Below are 18,614 nucleotides of genomic sequence, written 5' to 3'. Positions count from 1 at the left end.
AATCAAGACATTTTGAGGCTTGATGTCCCGGTGGAGAATTTTACTATCCGGACGATGAAGAATTCTCAAACTATTGAGGAACTGTTTTGCAATCCGTTTCCTCCCCTGTTCTGCAAGTTTAGCGATGTATTTGTCCAGTGTGCATTCACATAACTGAAGAGCAAGGTACCCATAGTCCTTATCCTCTACAAAGTCAACATATCGTACAATCGAAGGATCATCAAGCTCTGGAAGACGTAGATATAGTTCATCATTCTTCAGGTTTTCGTACAGGTTGTGGGTTTTAGACATTCTCTTAACTGCAACTTCAGTGCCATCATTTCTTAACCCCAAGAAGACCTCAACTCCATGACTTCCCTCTCCGATGCGGAATTCTCTACCATTCACAAACACAAGAGTCCCAACTTCTTTAACTTGACTGTCATCCATGTTTACAAGCTTCTTTAACAGAGGCCTCCATTCCTTACTGACTGGGACCCATTTCCGTGGTGTTGTTGATGTACTAGCACCAAGGAAAGGTGTTGCATCGAGGTCATCGCTCAGCTCCTCTTGTTTTATTTTCCTTTTCTTCTCTTTGGGCCCTGTTGATGATAGTCATGGAAACTCCAAATTCTGAGTTTGATTTGATTTTGGGCAGTTTTATACATGTATAGGCCTACATACATCTCCTACAAACATATTAAATGTGGCTTGTGGGCACTACTCATGTTCCTAATGTTAATGGTGAAAACAAATATCACATTGGGTTTGCAATGTTAACAGGTGAGAAATGTCCCAAAAACGAATGTTCCAGTACAATCTACAGGAGTGTTAAAGATGGAGTGCCATGTTTGTAGTTGATAACAGTAGCACAATTTGAAATTAGCACTCTACAGCCAGAAAAGTCTGTGTGTGTGCACTTGCTGCACTCCTACTGTATACCTCTTTGTTTGTTCTGAGGCCCTTTAATAGCATAACATTTTCGCCTACCGAGTATGGAATCTTCCACTTCCATCATCTCCAGTTTATCAGTATCATCCTTGTGGAACTGCTGACGAACATAATACACGAACTGCTGCTCTGCATCACACGGATAGTAGTGCATTATCAGGTCGACAGTGTCTGTCCTGTTGGCTTGACACAGCTTATTGCCTGGGATTGTAGCGAGGCTTGTCAGCTTATCAGCTTGCTGCAGATGCCTCTTGAACTCTTCAAAGCCTGTGATTTTTAGTTCAACCAGAGCTTTCAAGATCTGGTCCCCAGGTGTGTACGTGATTGGATTCTAGAATGAACAGAGAATGTTGACATCTCAGCTTCATTAGCTTTTGGTATTCATTTCTACTGTTCATATTCTAATGTATCTGTATTAATTTAATTGCGACTGAGAGGTCAAATCAATCATCAAAACATCCTTGCCAGAGGATGGTCACAGAACCTTAGTCTGTGACTCTATAGGCCTATAGATTGAACACTTAATAATGCATGTATGAATGGTCTAACTGCTAAGAGCAGGGTGTGTGTGTGTGTGTGTGTGTGTGTGTGTGTGTGTGTGTGTGTGTGTGTGTGTGTGTGTGTGTGTGCATGCGAACGTGCGTGCGTGGGGCGTTATAGTTTATATTAGAACTTAAATCATTTCCAAGTGTCTGTCTGTGTATAAAATGCTATACAAAGACTGCTTTCAGACACAAGCCACCATTGGGTTCACTTCATCTGGACAGTGCACAAACCTCATGTACGTCAGGCATCGCTAGGAACGCGCCCAGTAGATCATTCCTGGGGATCTTCTGCAGAACATTACACATGATCTGAGCTGCTCTACCGGGGTAGAACTGCATGATGAGATTACCAGTCTTCGTCCTGTCGGTGTTCTCGAGATGGCACTTTGGGATCGGCTGGAGGCCTTCAAGGTTACCAGGCTGTCGCAGAAGCCACTTGAATGACATGAACTCCACTCCGGACAGAGTTTCCAACACACTTTTCATAAGTGTGTCCAAGGTTGATTCCTGGTACAAAGAGAGATCGAGTTTCAATATCTCAGCTTCATTCTTTAAATGCTCGGAGCAGGGTGTGTGTGTGGATTAAAACACATCAAATGTTATCTGCTTACTGTGTTAATTTTGATTATGTATTCATATAATTACCAGTTAAAAAAACATAATAATATAGATACTTTGCCTCACTGTTCTACCCAAATATAGTATATTTTTCTGCAACGCCCTGCCTGCACATAGAAAACCTGGGAACTGACCAGTACTACCACAGTCTTATACTGTTAGCCACTAAGCAGCTCCACTGGAGCAGTTGGGGGTTGGCGGAGATTTTTCCTGCCTGTCCAGGGAATAGAACCGGCAACCTTTCGGCAACAGTGTGTTTACTGAACTAGTGACTGCATTCAGAGTCCGACACAACAACCATTGACTTTCTTGCACAAACAAACCTCATATACCAGTACGTCCCCTAAAAACCTCTTCAATAGATCCTCCCTCTTGATCCCCTTCAGTACATTCTCCATGATAAGATCCACATTCTTCCTTTTTTTCTTTTCTGGTATGGAATATGTAAAAAATAAGTACAAAGTAAAATGAATATAATCATGTAAAAACCATAACTGAAATGAAATAAATAAATAGGAAATGATTTGAGTTTCTTTACTGGAGTAGAACTGCAGGATGAGATCAACGGTTTTCACCCTCTCAGCGTTCACCAGGTTGTCCTTTGGGATCGGCTGGAGGCCTTCAACATTTTCAGGTTGTCGCAGAAGCCACTGGAACGTCTTGAACACCTCTTTACCCAGCTCCTCCAGAATATCAAACATGCGTTCCTGAAGTGTCTCCATGGCTGATTACAAACAGAGGGTGTCTGTCAACATCTTGTCAACAAGGTTGGGTGTACATCATCATCATGGAATACACATTAAAACTGGCGTATGGCCAGTGATGTGCCTGACGTAATGAAATCAATAACCTCTTAAATCTGTCATACGATTTTGTCATACAATGGTGTCGCGCAGCGAAAATAGCCAATCTACAATCTCAAAGCTTGTCGCAGACTCGCATCACAACTCTGTGAGGTTGTAGGGCGTCTATTTTCGAAAATGTTTCACGGATTGCACCTATAATGACATAGGGATGGATGTCAAATGATGATTAAACAGACTGGTACTGTATGCAGAATGTTATATTAGACGGTGTAGGAGCCGATCTACTAATAGGCCATCACATCATGTATGTGCCATCATGCCATGTCTAACACCCCTGTTAGTGTGCTTTGTCACCCCCTACAGACATGGCAGAGAGGACATAAATTACCTGGCCATCAGAGGGCCAGGTGTTGTTGATTGGAGGTTCACAGTTTTTTACGTCTGGTTTTTGTTCTGCACCTCCTTCTATTCTAAGTTACAGTTTATATGCTAAAAGTATCTTTATTTTTGTTTTCAACTTGGATCAAATAAATCTTTTGAGTTCAACTTTAACTCTTCGCCTGGACATTCCTCATTTCCCTTTTTTTGGTTTAAGTTTGCTGCACAAAGCCAGTCAGTTGGAAAAAGGTACTCTCAGTCAACCACCACAAGGACAAAAGGTCTCTACAATTGTAAAAAACTACCTTTCTGGAGTACAGGACTAAATGGACAACATGGATTCATGGAGTTTGGACAGATTGACTTCTGGACTGGAGAAGAGTGTGACTCAGTTTGGAGTGACATATGGACAACAGCAATGAAAATATTTGAACAAGCAGCAAAGCATCACAGCCATTGGTGAGAAATACAATCGTATCGTATAGCAGGTTCTTCTCTTCTGTGTATTTGGTTGAATTTGAACACAGTTGAAAGAAGTACTACTGCTGGTCCATTGGGGACTATTGTTTGGATTTTGGCTGGTGTTGTGTGCACCCCTGCTGTGTATTCTTGCTGTGAATTACATGTTGGAAATGGAAAATGAGTGACACAAACGTCACAGACACAAACAGAATGGATCAGGAGGATCTAATGGAGGACACAAGGAGGAGGGTCAAGCTCTCAGCCAAAGCACTGGGTAATAAAATTGAAAAGAATCAGAAGGACCGCCACTCACATGTGAAACAAATGAAAGAGCTCACAAGAGAAATTAAAGGGCTAATGAAAGATGACGCAAAGGCAAAGGATGTGCAAAGCACAATGGAGGAACTGATAAATGCGTACGAAAATGCAAAAGCAGTACACGATTCACTAATCCTATCAATTCCACAGGAGGAACTTGAAAATCAGAATGTGTGGTTTTCACGCGTTTCAAAACACCATAAAGATTTCATGGAGGATGTGAAACTGTGGTTTATTAAGCTTGGAATGCCAATGTATGAAATGTCAATGCATGAAATGAGTAATGTGGATGAAACTGGGCCAGTTACTGAATTTATGTATTCACCTGAAGAGGTGGAAATCAATGTTGGACATGTACGGCATATTGAAATACCTGCTAGACAGGAGGTGGAAATAAATGATGGGCAGCAGGAGACAATGCCACCTAATGCTCAAATGCACTCTGATCAGTCACAACAGGTAACTCAATCACAACAGGCAACATCTGAAACAGTTGACTTACAGGAAACGATTCAACCTGGTGACAGTGTATCAAATGCAAGCAAGAAAACAAAAGGTTCTAGTAGAGCTTCAAGTACAGCATCAGCACGATTGAAAGCTCAGGCAGAAATGGCTGGTCTCATTGCTCAGCAAAAAACGATAAAGGATAAACATGCCCTAGAGGTACAAATGGAGCAGCTAAGAAGACAAAAAGAACAGCTGGAGCTGGACACAAACATGGCTGCTAATATGGCAAAAATAAAGGTGCTAGATTCAAGGAGATCTGATGTTTCTATTACATCTAAAGTGACAGATGGGATGAGATCATATTTTGAGAAGAGACAGCAGGCAGCTGTTTCCACATCACATGCACAACCCACTCCAGGACAGGTCCCCTCACAACCCAGACAGGCACCAGCTCTAATTGCAACACCCACAGGTGGCGCTGTGGCTCCGGTCTATTCACTGACAGCAAACCCAATACCAGAGAGAGATGTTGGGGCATCAGCACCAGCAGGCATTGTCACAGGCAGAGCTGTGGATCCGGCCGTCCGGCCTCGCACTACAGCACCTGTGGCAAGCCAGATGGGTAACAGAGGTCCAGTTGAACAAGGCAACAATATCTATTCCGTCATGGAGAAACAAAACGAAATCACAGCCCTACTCATTCAACAACAATGTCTGTCTTCTATGCCCAAGAAGGAAATTCACATTTTTGATGGTGACCCACTTAAATATCATACCTTTATAAAATCCTTTGAACATAACATCGAAACTAAGAACCCAAATCCCACAGATTGTCTATATTATCTGGAACAGTATACCCAAGGACAACCAAGGGAACTCGTGAGGAGTTGCTTACACATGATGTCAGACAGAGGATACAGGAAGGCTAAGTCTCTACTGAAGGAGCATTTTGGCAACGAGCATAAAATCTCAACAGCCTATGTGGAGAAGGCTCTTTTATGGCCGTCAATAAAACCTGATGACACTACAGCTCTGCAAGCTTACAGTCTTTTCCTACGAGGATGTTGTAATGCCATGGAAGATGTCAACTATATGCACGAGCTTGATATGCCTTCTAATCTGTTGATCATCATTAAGAAGCTGCCTTACCGCCTAAGAGACAAATGGAGAGATATAGTATGTGACTTCCAGGAGAACCACAGCCGAAGAGCAAGCTTTAAGGACATTGTATTTTTTCTTGAAAAACAAGTCAGAATCATTACAGATCCCATCTTTGGTGACATTAAAGACGACCCAGTGAATAAAGACACAAGAGGGTCCAAGTCACAACCACACCCCAAAATAAAAGGAAGTATTTTTGCAACAACCGTGACGGCTGCAAAAGAAAAAGGAACCCAGGAAAAGAAAAGTCAGTTTTCTATAAAGAGATGCTTATTCTGTGAAGGAGAGCATGCACTAGAATTGTGCCCAGAGTTGGAAAAGAGGACACATAACGAAAAATTCACTTTTCTAAAAGAGAATGGAATATGTTTTGGCTGTATGTGCAAAGGACACGTCAGTGCAACATGTAGACGAAGACTAAATTGCAGCATTTGTGGCCTAAGGCACCCCAAAATGCTACATATTTACAGAGACCCATCTGAAATGAAGGAAATCACCAAAGACAAAGCCATGGCTTCCGTGCTGACGAGTGGTCTTACTGGGGCCGGTGAAGACAACTGCAAACTTGCAATAGTGCCGGTTCAAATAAAGGCCAGGAAAGGGAACACCACAGTGTATACTTATGCATTCCTTGACCCAGGCAGCACGGCATCATTTTGTACAGAGGGGCTAATGGCTAGACTCAACCTCCAAGGAAGAAAAACTAACATCTTATTGAGAACTATGGGTCAGAAGAAAGTTATCGAAACACGCATTGTTTCAGGCCTAGAAGTGGCTGGACTGGACACCAATGACTTTTATATTCTTCCAGGCATTTACACACAGAAGGAAATGCCCGTAACTAGAGACAACATCATCAGAAAGGAGGATCTATCCAAATGGCCATATCTGAACAAAGTGCACATCCCTGTCATCGATGCTGAAGTGGAGTTGCTGATTGGAACAGACGCCCCAAAAGTCATGGAACCATTGGAGGTAATTAACAGCAAAGGAGATGGACCGTTTGCTGTGAGAACACATTTGGGGTGGATTGTCAATGGACCGCTTGGACATCATGATGGCACAGACACAACCTGCCATCCAACTGTCCAATGCAATAGAATTTCAATTGACAAAATAGAGCAGCTCTTGATCAGCCAATATAATCAAGACTTCAGTGAGAAGGCATCTGAGGATAAGCCTGAGATGTCAATGGAAGACAGGAAATTCATTAAATGTGCAAATAATAGTGTAACACTGAAAGATGGACACTATTATCTGGATTTGCCTTTCAGGAGAAACGACCTTACCATGTCAAATAATCGTTCAGTTGCAGAACAGCGCCTCCTAGGGCTGAAAAGGAAATTTGAAAAGAATGAACATTTCAAGAAAGAGTACATTAACTTTGTAGCTGATGTAATTGAAAAGGGCTATGCCGAAGTGATACCATCAGAGCAGCTCAAAAAGACAGACGGGAGAGTTTGGTACATTCCACATCACGGCGTGTATCACCCCAAAAAGAAAACATTAAGAGTTGTATTGGACTGCAGTGCATCCTACCAGGGAAAGTCACTCAACTCTGAGCTGCTGCAAGGCCCTGATTTGACAAACAGCCTAATTGGAGTGCTTCTGAAATTTATATATATATATATATATATATATATTTAGAAAGGAGCCTGTGGCCGTTATGGCAGATATCCGCTCAATGTTCCATCAAGTGAGGGTGTCTGCAAAGGACGTTGACTTTCTAAGATTTCTGTGGTGGCCTAATGGCGATGTCAGTAAAAGCCCAGTCGAACATCGCATGCTCGTTCACCTATTTGGAGCTACTTCGTCACCCAGCTGCTCAAGCTTTGCATTGAAAAGAACAGCAGAGGACAACAAGGCTCATTTCCACCCAGAAATAGAAAGCACCATTAATAATAACTTTTACGTCGATGATTGCTTGAAGTCAATGGCCACAGAACAGGATGCTCTACAAATGGTTAAAAACCTGTCAAATGCCTGTCACATGGGAGGATTTCATCTCACAAAGTGGATGAGTAACAGCCGCACTGTGCTCTCCGCTATCCCCGAGGAAGACAGAGCCAAAGAAGTTAAAACATTGGACTTGGATAAAGAGGAGCTCCCCATGGAAAGGGCACTGGGACTACAGTGGAATGTCGAAAATGACACTTTTGTGTTCAAAATTACACTGAAAGAAAAGCCACTCACTCGAAGAGGAATGCTTTCTGTATTAAGTTCAGTTTATGATCCACTTGGATTTTTAGCCCCACTAACCCTTCCTGTAAAAAATATGCTCCAAGAACTATGCAAAGAAAAGTATGGATGGGATGAAAACATTCCACAAGCAACATCTAAAAAATGGACCGACTGGACATCTAGTCTGACAAAGCTGACCGATTTTAGCGTGCCTCGCTGCATCAAACCAAAAGACTTTGGCGAATCACTTTTCAGACTCCAGTGATGATGGATATGGCACTGTGAGCTACCTACGGATGAAAAACAGCAGAGGGGAAGTGTCAGTTTCATTTATGATGGGAAAAGGAAGAGTGGCTCCCTTGAAACAGATCACAGTACCCAGGATGGAGCTCACAGCTGCAGTACTATCAGTAAGAGTGGACAAAATGCTGAGGTCAGAACTACAACTGGAACTCGAGGATTCTGTCTTTTGGACAGATAGTCAGACAGTGTTGAAATACATTTCTAATGAAAAAACACGATTCCACACCTTTGTAGCCAATCGCATAGCTGCGATCCGGGCGAACACCAGCGCGTCACAGTGGAGGTATGTAAGCACAAATTTCAACCCAGCAGATCTCGCTTCCAGAGGTCTAAATGCCAAGAAGTTTGTCGAATGCAAACGATGGATACAAGGTCCAACGTTTCTCATGAATTCTGAAAATGACTGGCCAGCTAACTACGTTGATTTACAGTTTAACCCAGCGGATGACCAAGAGGTCAAAAGAAAGGTTGTCTCATATACAACCAATGTTCAAAACACACAAAGCCCAACAGACCAGCTGCTATCTCACTTCTCAGACTGGCTGAGACTCAAGAAGGCAGTGGCTTGGTACTTGAAGTTTAAAGATGTTCTGAGAAAACTTGCAAGAAAGAGAAAGGAAATGGAACTCAAGGAAATTGGTGTAACTACACGTTGCCAAAGCAAAAATGTTGCTTCAAAAATGCACCCATTCAACTCCATTGTGAGCGGTCAGAACATCACTGTAGATGACATGGAAGAGGCTGAAAAAGTCATCATTGGAATTAGCCAGAGTCAAACATTCCCTGAAGAATTGGCAAAGTTGCAAATGGCGCCATCTTGTGTGCAAAAAGCAAGCTGCATATTCAAGTTGGATCCAGTGTTGGATAATGGCTTATTAAGAGTTGGTGGACGTCTCAACCGTGCAGCCATGCCCCAACAGGTAAAACATCCCATAATCCTGCACAAAAATCACCCAATCTCTACTCTGATACTACGTCACATACATGAGCGCACAGGCCACAGTGGAAGAAATCACATGATGTCTGAGCTTCGTAAGAAGTACTGGATCACAAATGCAAACTCAGCAGCAAGAAAGGTGATCACCAAGTGCACTGTGTGCAGACGTGTAGCAGGAAAGACCAAAGTACAGAAAATGGCAGACCTGCCCCAAGAACGACTAATCCCTGATCTGCCACCCTTTACAAATGTTGGAATGGATTACTTTGGACCAATCCAAGTAAAAAGAGCAAGAAGCCTTGTCAAGCGGTATGGAGTGATCTTTACCTGTATGACCAGTAGGGCAGTGCATTTAGAGATGGCATACTCCTTAGACACAGACTCTTGTGTACATGCCATTCGGAGATTCATATGTCGGAGAGGTCAAGTATCTCACATCCGTTCAGACAATGGCACTAATCTGGTTGGTGCAAATAAAGAACTACGTGAAGCCCTAATGAATCTGAACCAGGACAAACTGAGGAATTCTTTATTGAAAGATGGCATCAAGTGGACTTTCAACCCCCCATCAGCATCACACCACGGTGGAGTGTGGGAAAGGCTCATCAGAATGGTGAGAAAAGTCCTATTATCAGTTTTACACCAGCAAGTGCTCGATGATGAAGGCCTGTTTACCATCCTGTGTGAGGTAGAAGCGATTCTCAACAGTCGGCCCATCACCACCATGTCATCTGACCCACACGATCTGGAGGCACTGACACCCAGCCACATCCTGACCTTGAGGTCTAAACCCATTCTACCACCGGGGGTCTTTCAAAAGTCTGACATGTACCTCAAACGCCGATGGAGACAAGCTCAGTACATGGCTGACTTGTTTTGGAAAAGGTGGACCCAAGAATACTTGCCATTGTTGCAGGAGCGACAAAAATGGTCAAGTAAGAAGAAAAATATTCAGACGGGTGACATTGTCATGATTGTCGACTCGACAGCACCCCGCGGGTCATGGATTCTGGGAAGAGTGATGGAAACCATGCCAGATGCCAAAGGCCTAGTTCGTTCTGTAAAGATCAAGACCCAAACCAGTGTTCTTGAACGACCCATCACAAAACTATGTCTGCTGCTTGAAGACAACTCCTGTCCCCAGTAGACATTTTTTAAGTTAAGTCATTTTCTATTTTGACACAATATGAAGAATGTGTTGAATATAACTAAACGGCTCCATTCATTATTTTGTATTGATAATTGTATTTAGTTATACACGCCATACAATTGGGGCCGGTGTGTAGGAGCCGATCTACTAATAGGCCATCACATCATGTATGTGCCATCATGCCATGTCTAACACCCCTGTTAGTGTGCTTTGTCACCCCCTACAGACATGGCAGAGAGGACATAAATTACCTGGCCATCAGAGGGCCAGGTGTTGTTGATTGGAGGTTCACAGTTTTTTACGTCTGGTTTTTGTTCTGCACCTCCTTCTATTCTAAGTTACAGTTTATATGCTAAAAGTATCTTTATTTTTGTTTTCAACTTGGATCAAATAAATCTTTTGAGTTCAACTTTAACTCTTCGCCTGGACATTCCTCATTTCCCTTTTTTTGGTTTAAGTTTGCTGCACAAAGCCAGTCAGTTGGAAAAAGGTACTCTCAGTCAACCACCACAAGGACAAAAGGTCTCTACAGACGGGATCCTACACACTTTATAACTGACCCGGCTTTTATGAAGAGGACATGTAAACATTTATCACAACATCCAAATGTAGCGCGTAAGAAAGGAAAGATTTACAAAAATATCCTGATCAGTGGATCTGTGTACTGTAGTCATGCGAAACGGAGCTTTTGAGAAACGATGATGTCACCGCTTATTCGCGCATATAATCTTTTACTAGAATTAGGTGAGAAATGCAGCTTTTTGTGCCTGCATGGAAACTACATGGATATCGATCTGATTGTTCATGTTTATATATCACTGTTAACAACTTTAAAACGTATCATAATTATGTTGCATCAACTGCAGCGAGCAAAGGCTCTGCTGCATCCAATAATACATATATCAGCCTACTAGTCCAGTGCGGACTGGTGATTTCATTTGTATTGGTGCCGAGTGAGAAGCTTGAACAATAGGTTAATTGCGGACCACTACAGATAAACTGTGGATATTAACCTACCAATAAGGACCCGGCCAGGCCAAATGCCATTGTGCAGTAGCCTGCACCAACAAGTCTATGCGTGGTGTGAGCCGCATGTGAAACTACATATATCGTGCTGTATTTTGCTCTCCATTTCATGGTCATGGTCATGCGAGGAGAGAGAGAGAGGTGTGAACGGAATCGCATCAAATAGCGTGGTTTGTGAGAAGAAAGTATACAGTGGGTCGCCGTGCGTATATACTGTAGCACATCTCTCTCCTGTTTAGGCAATAAAGGGCGCGCCCTTGACTGCATTCCGTTGTCACTGCGGCCGCATGCCTGAACTTACGCACATATTGACATGCTGACAGACAATGAAAGAAACATGTTCCACTTCCACTCACAATTTAGGTGGCTTTTAAAATGTGGTACTTATTCCTTCATTAAAAAAATATGATTGGCACCTCATAAGTGTAAATATAGAATCAAATCTAATATAGCCTACAATTGAAACCTGCTACTGCAGTGATTTTATCCTGTGTTCAATGCTTTTCTGCGTTTGTGTGTGGACATAGATCTCTCTGTCGTATGGGCAGGGATTCTTTTCTAAAACGGAGGACGGAAATATCCGTTTAGAAAAAGATCCATGTAGGCCTACTGTAGCCTGGGCCTTAAATTCACACAAAAGGTGTATAGTCTTTCTACGGACAGCGGATATCTACAACATGCTTTACATCATTTTACATCATCATTACATTGCTTTGCAGTCTGTTGTAAATAAAACTACCTTTCAGTTTGAGATTCCACAGATTTCCCACTTGACTCCACTAGATGGCAAACTTTAACCACCTGAGAGAACAACAGAGATGAAGACGGAAGTATAAATTATAGGGATGGATTGGGCAAGGGGTCCTTGACTCTCAAGGATTTTATAGTCACTGTGAGGTCTGTCATCCACTTAGAACCGTTTTTATAATAGTTATGTTTTATAATTAGAACCATTTTTATTTATAGTCGGAGTGAACTCTGCCATCCACATGTACTTAGAACCATTTTCAAAACCTTATTGTTATAGTTAGTGTTCAGCGTACTGTTAATGGCCTTAGGCGAATAAAAATTGCAAAATAAAAAACTACAAAATCGACTAAATATACAGTCCATTAACATTAGAGGGAGACACATTTAATAACAATAAAGTCTCTATTGCGGTTTAAAATATTCTTCTTGATTGTGTCTCTTAGGCTTTAGAATGTAGGACAGTAGTTACTGTACTAGAATACATATAACTTCTAATAGTACAGTAGATATTATTAATCAGTAAAAAGTAAAAATTAAGCTTCATAGGCTACATATTATTGATCAGTATAAACTCACCTGTGCAGGTAGAAGTTTCTATGATTGAGGAGAGAAGAGAGAAGTGACAAAATCAGGAAGGAGCGTTTTATATTTCTTTTTTTATAATATTTGTTTTACCACATCCAGCCTGCGTGCGCGTGCACGTGCGCGCGCGCACACACACACACACACACACACACACACACACACACACACACATACACACACACACACACTGTGGCATGTCGCTAGGCAACAGGTTGCCAGGTAAGCATGCGTCCCGAGAGCCAGTGGGAGAGGCCACGCCTACCACTGGTAGACGCTCGCTACGTACCGCGCCTACATTCTGTCTCTTCTGTTCATGCCTACTCATTAAGGCCACCTGTGCGGCCAGACACACAGACATGCGTCGGCCAAAAATCCAAACTTGTTACTTAATCCAAAAAAAAAACAAAAAAAAACGTAGGGTTGTGTGCGTGTTTGCGTGCCCAATTTCACCTAGCTCATTTAATTGAGCAATAATGTTCCATAAATGTCACTAGCCATCCGTTAGATAATTTATGTCTTATCTGTTTACAAACTATAATGCCCAGTGGTCAATGTCCCGTATCCTCCTGAACTTCGGCCCATGTCATATCGGTCATTCATATTGTCACCTTACTCTACAGTCTTCATATCATCATTTTACCCTTAGTCTACTGTTTACTCCGGGTTGTTCTCCTTATCATCATTAATGTCATGTCATCCATGTTTATGGCCAAAATATGTTTTCATCTGTCCCATTTAATATCGTGTTCAGTCGCCATACTGTCTCTTCTCAGACACCAAGTTATGGTAGGCGCTGTTTTTTAATGCAACATGCAGCTGCCGTGTTATCAGTCTAGTTGGACCTTATGGACTAGTAACTTAGCACAGTGCAGGGAAAGTTATCTACAGGTTGCCTGGCACACAAAAGGTGTATAGTCTTTCTACGGACAGCGGATATCTACAACATGCTTTACATCATTTTACATCATCATTACATTGCTTTGCAGTCTGTTGTAAATAAAACTACCTTTCAGTTTGAGATTCCACAGATTGCCCACTTGACTCCACTATGCAAACTTTAACCACCTGAGAGAACAACAGAGATGAAGACGGAAGTATAAATTATAGGGATGGATTGGGCAAGGGGTCCTTGACTCTCAAGGATTTTATAGTCACTGTGAGGTCTGTCATCCACTTTTTGTCATCCGTTTTAGAACCGTTATGTTTTATAATTAGAACCATTTTTATTTATAGTCGGAGTGAACTCTGCCATCCACATGTACTTAGAACCATTTTCAAAACCTTATTGTTATAGTTAGTGTTCAGCGTACTGTTAATGGCCTTGCAAAATAAAAAACTACAAAATCGACTAAATATACAGTCCATTACCATTAGAGGGAGACACATTTAATAACAATAAAGTCTCTATTGCGGTTTAAAATATTCTTCTTGATTGTGTCTCTTAGCAGGCTTTAGAATGTAGGACAGTAGTTACTGTACTAGAATACATATAACTTCTAATAGTACAGTAGATATTATTAATCAGTAAAAAAAATCATACATATTATTGATCAGTATAAACTCACCTGTGCAGGTAGAATTAGTCTCTATGGTTGAGGAGAGAAGACAGAAGTGACAAAATCAGTTAGGAGCTGTTTTATATTTATGACCACACCCAGCCTGTGTGCACGCGCACACACACACACACACACACACACACACACACACACACACACACACACACACACACACTGTAGCATGCGCTAGGCAACAGGAAATCACTGCTCTGCTCTCACTTGTATACGTTTTCCACATTACATTTGCTGGAAATAAAACAGATACAGTACCATGAAAACACAGTACGTATGTGTCTTAACAACTTTGGGTACATAAAATAATAAAATAATCTGCAGAGCAAAATAAACACAACCTACCGCCTTCAAAGCCAGTATGAAATAGGAAGTGCGGTAGGTTACGTCATTTCCTTAAAGGCGACCGCCTGAACGCTTAAAGTCACAGAACACTGGATCACAATACAATATAATGAAGTCACAGAACACTTCAGCTGAGAGGGAGACGGTGTAGGAGAGACAGACAGTAGGACAGCTGAGAAGGAGACAGTGTAGGAGAGACAGACAGTAGGACAGCTGAGAGGGAGACAGTGTAGGAGAGACAGACAGTAGGACAGCTGAGAGACAGACAGTGTAGGAGAGACAGACAGTAGGACAGCTGAGAGGGAGACAGTGTAGGAGAGACAGACAGTAGGACAGCTGAGAGGGAGACAGTGTAGGAGAGACAGACAGTAGGACAGCTGAAAGGGAGACAGTGTAGGAGAGACAGACAGTAGGACAGCTGAGAGGGAGACAGTGTAGGAGAGACAGACAGTAGGACAGCTGAGAGGGAGACAGTGTAGGAGAGACAGACAGAATATCAGGTTTAAGCGTTTTTCAATGTGTCAAAGTGACAGATCTGTTCCACATGAGTCAACTCAAGGCACATGTGTAAACAAGGTCCATGGATTTTGGCCAAATGAGGCATATGAGTTATGCCTGTTCAAAGTCAGTTTCATATCATTCTAAATGGTGGTTGATCTAAAGGTCAGAGGTCAAAAGTCAGAACAGGAAAGTTGTTCGGCATGAGGAACGCATTATGTGTATCGAAGTTGTATTGCTGACGGTCAAATGGTTCATGAGTTAGGGGTCCGGCAAAAAAGAAATCCGGGCAAATACAATAAGGAACCATAGGCCCTTCGGGCTTATGTCCCTAAATATATAATAGGTTATGTTGCTTTTGGAGTAGAGGTGGAATTGGAGCAGTGGTCCTCAAACTGTGGGTCCCCAGATCATTTAAATCGTTTTCTCAACAGTAAACAAACTAACATGTAGAATAAGTTTACACCCTGGACAGTGGATCTGCACGTTTCTAAAGTGACAATGTAAGGACCTTAATGGCCTTAGGTGGCATAAAATCGACTAAATATAATATATGTATACGTCTTCTCTTATGGGGGTCCCTGGCATATCTTTTCAAATGGGGGTCCACGGGCTAAGTAGTGTCAATTTGGGGGTCCTTGACATGAAAAAGTTTGGGAACCACTGCTTTAAACACTTTAGCACTTTATGAACATGAACAAAATAGATGGGTCCCCCCTGGAACTCCCTCAGGTACCCCTGGGGGTCCCCGGACCCCACTTTGGGAACGAACCACTGCCTTATAGGATAGTAGGACAAGGTTATAATAGTTTTTTGTTTTTTTTTCATTATAGTTTAGTTTTAGAGCGGGGTTGTTAGTTTTTATTTTGGTGAAATGCTTAGTTTTAGTTTTTTTTCGTACTTTGGTTTATTTGTGGGTTAGGGTTAGCGTGGCTACATGCTGCCGTACGGTGCTGAAAACTGCCATAAAACTTGTTGGAGGAAATTAATCTAATGAATTTAAAAGGATTATATTATAAATATCCGAAAGGACACACAATACAGTTTCAGTTTAGTTATCATTTTTTAATTTATTTATTTTCAGTTAACTAAAATGTTTTTTTTAATTATAGTTTTCGTTTTTTAGTTAGTTTTAGTTAACTATTATAACCTTGTAGTAGGACAGTATTCGTGGTACTAAAGGAGTTCTAATGGTGGTACCAATGTTGGTACAGATTAATAATATCTATACTGTACTGTTCAGTAGATGAGTAAATATTTTAATCTTCATACATTTTAATGATCAGTAATATAAACTCACCTGTGCATGTACAACTCACGCGGTCTCTCCTGTGGCTGCTCTTGATGGTTCTGATCTCCTGCGGCAGTCTCTCCGTCTGCTCCGGGCTGAGCTCCGTGAAGCCCGTCTGGACCGAGGGCATGTAGGCCGGGAGGGGGAGTCGCACCGGCAACCCCCCTGCTGCTGCTGTGAGCTCCTGGCTCTCAGAGACCACGCACTGAGAGTTCTGTTTTTTGAAAAAAAGACAAAATCACTTCCTGACCATGGGTTATAGTCCATGGTGTCGGAGTGATTTTCGTAATTTTTTTCAAATCCTCAAAAATGATGAAAAAACGGCATGCTACAGTACCCTAACCCTTGATCGTAGGAGATAGTAATGTAGGACTCTACAGATCAAGTGCTATCCAGTCATAAAGTTTGAACACTTGAAGAAACTACTACAGAAAACTGGAAACACTGCATCCTATCTGTAGGAATGAACAATCGACAGCAGGGGAAAACAGAAACAGGACGGAAGACAATGAGGCACAAGTGTGGCCTACATGGGTCACATATAATTCGCCCAGCTGGTACCCACTTAAGGCCCAATCAGATCCCAGTTCAAACCCATATAGGCAAACACAGGTGGCGCACACATGGTTCTGAAATAAAATGGCCCATTTGGATACCACCTAAGACCCACTTAGAAACCCGCAAAAGCCCATATGGGCTAACACGGGTGGGCCCTTTGTGAAAACTGGGTGCATGGCCCACTCGGAACCCATGCCCATGTCAAAACCATGTGGGGCCCAGATGGACATGTTAGCTGGGTAGTATGCCGTACGATATGGGCTATATCAATTTTAGATTGTTTTTAATAACATGTCATTATTCATCATTCTGTCCCAGAATATATGTAATAGCCTTTAAATTAAAACATGAATTCAAGATGATTGGTGTAAGACAAAAATACACAGAGATGACGGTCATCAGTTTCCAGGCAGAATATGAATTTTACTCGTCATGGAAAAGTTCAGGCACACTGTAGAAATAATGCTAATAAACAACATTAGCACAAACATATTATTATTATTATTATCATTATTATAGAGCCAGAGATACATTAAAACCAATGTTATGTTTTCATGATGTAATCAAGGCTTATTATGGTCGGTCAACCGTGAAGAAAAAAAAAAAAAAAAAGAAAAAAAATCAATCACTTCACACAGTGGACGGTGTTCAAAACATCTTTCTGAACCACAGCGCCCCCCCCCCCCCCCAGAAGAGAAGCCTTTCACCAGAACTGACCCAAGAATTAATTTCATCAACTCGTGACATTTTGTGTTTCCTCTGCCAGTGTTGGACGACATCTCCAAATATCCACAGGACGACCAGAAATGAGGTGTACAAAATGCAGAAGTGCTGCTAACTCGCCCCGAACACACTTGAATCTATATTCATGAACGACATTTTCGTAGCACGGCTCAAGCTCTAAAAGCTCAAAAAATGTTGTAACTGTAATCCGGGAAAAGCAACAGTTTTGGACATTTGAGCAGCAACGACGATGGATGTGCTGAATTGTGGAGTGGAAATACGGGGCATTAAACATTGCAGTGGATGTTTTGGAGTTGCCGTCCGCAAGACTAAACAAAGATATACAATTATACACAAGTCAGAATCAAATCAATGATGTGTCAGTCTTAGTCCGAGGGCAGCAGAGCAGCTGTTTGGAGATCTGCTCTCCAAATTCTCTCTACATTAGTCAATCTATACAAGTCCATCTCTGAGTAGTCCCTCTACTGCACAGGTCCTGGTTGGTTCGACACGCTCACATTGAAGAATAATCTGAACATTTAGAATGATTCACTAACTAAGACGTCTCTACTTGGATATATATATATATATATATGATATATGATTCTTAAAGGGGCATTTCACAAAAAAAAAACCAAAAACACAGGGACTGTCCCTGCCCATCATTTTTACCGTTATAACAACCCAAAAGAAAACATATAGGAAGAGTGAGCCGTCCTGCACTGGGTTCATATGCAGGAAGGTTTTCAATGTCTGAGACAGACAAATAAATGAAAGATACCGTGACGTTACTATTATCGCTACTTTAGTTTCTATCGTGAATCTCACCTAATGAACAATCTCTATTTTTCATATAAATGCAGGTTAAATGTTAGGCTACATGACGGACAACACTACGTGACAAAAATAAAAATACATCTAACTAGTAAAATGCAGGGAGAATAAACAGTTCTGCATCAAGTCAACATCAGTCTGTATAGAATATATTGATCATTAGTCACGTAAACCCAGCTTTGATTTATTTGACCCGGGAA

This window comes from Protomyctophum bolini (assembly GCF_963924005.1).
Source record: "Protomyctophum bolini genome assembly, chromosome: 17".
In the NCBI taxonomy this organism is placed as follows: Eukaryota; Metazoa; Chordata; class Actinopteri; order Myctophiformes; family Myctophidae; genus Protomyctophum; species Protomyctophum bolini.
This window is presented reverse-complemented; position numbering follows the sequence as displayed.